Source organism: Temnothorax curvispinosus, unplaced genomic scaffold, assembly GCF_003070985.1.
Source record: "Temnothorax curvispinosus isolate PA1 unplaced genomic scaffold, ASM307098v1 QBEX01006742.1, whole genome shotgun sequence".
NCBI lineage: Eukaryota > Metazoa > Arthropoda > Insecta > Hymenoptera > Formicidae > Temnothorax > Temnothorax curvispinosus.
In genome coordinates this window covers 1,930-2,872 of record NW_020216522.1, presented here as the reverse complement: position 1 = coordinate 2,872, position 943 = coordinate 1,930, and the positions used below count along the sequence as shown (strand labels likewise).

The following is a 943-nucleotide window of genomic DNA, read 5'->3' as shown; positions in this document are numbered from 1 at the left end:
CAGGTAGTCGCCAAAACATTCATGGCCTGTTACCACCTGCACCGCGTGGAAAGCAGCAAACCTCTTTTTGCAGCCCTCCACCCACTCCTCGAGTATTGGCTGGACCGCTTCGAGGACCCTCCTCCCATAGACCCTTTGCGGCCGTTGCGTCTGCAGCAGGTCCGCAAGGTACGCCTTCCAGTCCTGGAGGAGGGCCTCCCTGGTTTGGAGCCTCAGCGCCTGTTTGGCCCTCGGCAGGATCACCCCGTGTACCCTCCTTATCTCACTGGCCGCTTCATACATTTTGGCGTATGATTTGGCCAGGAGTTTTATAGGGGGGATTTCCGCGAGGGCTGTCGCCCCCATGTGGGAGACCGTCCTGTACGCCCTGGCGGCCCTAAGCGCGATTATCCGCTGCGCGGCCGCTATCTTGGCGTTTAGGTGGATGCTACCACCCACCTTCTCCCACCATATCGGTGCTCCATAGAGCAGCACCGAATGGACGGTCGCCACATAGAGGCGACGCACGCGACCGCTCGCCCCGCCGATGTTTGGCAAGATCCTGGCCAAACTATTGGCCATCCTCTTGGCCTTAGGGGCGACGCGGTTCACGTGCTCACTAAAGCTCCTACGTTCGTCCAGCCAAACCCCCAAATATTTAAAGTGAGGAGTGGTCGGGACTCGTACTCCCTCCACACGGAGACTGAGTCGCTCAGGAGAAGGGCCCCGCGCTCGACGATTCCAGAAGACCGTCGCCTGAGTCTTCTGCGGGGCCACCTCCAAGCCCAGCCTCCGTATTGAGCGCACCACACATTTCGCTGCCGTATTGGCCAGCCCAAACAGCTCCTGCCATACGGACAGTAAGTTAAAAAACGCAAAGCAAAAACGATTACCCTGAACGGTGGATCACTTGGCTCGTGGGTCGATGAAGAACGCAGCTAATTGCGCGTCAACTTGTGAACTG

The 943-nt window shown here is 58.5% G+C and overlaps 1 pseudogene; it reads left to right on the top strand.

The window, feature by feature from the left end:
- Nucleotides 1–869: 869 nt before the first annotated feature.
- Nucleotides 870–943, top strand: part of LOC112456334 — a 182-nt pseudogene continuing 108 nt past the window's right edge.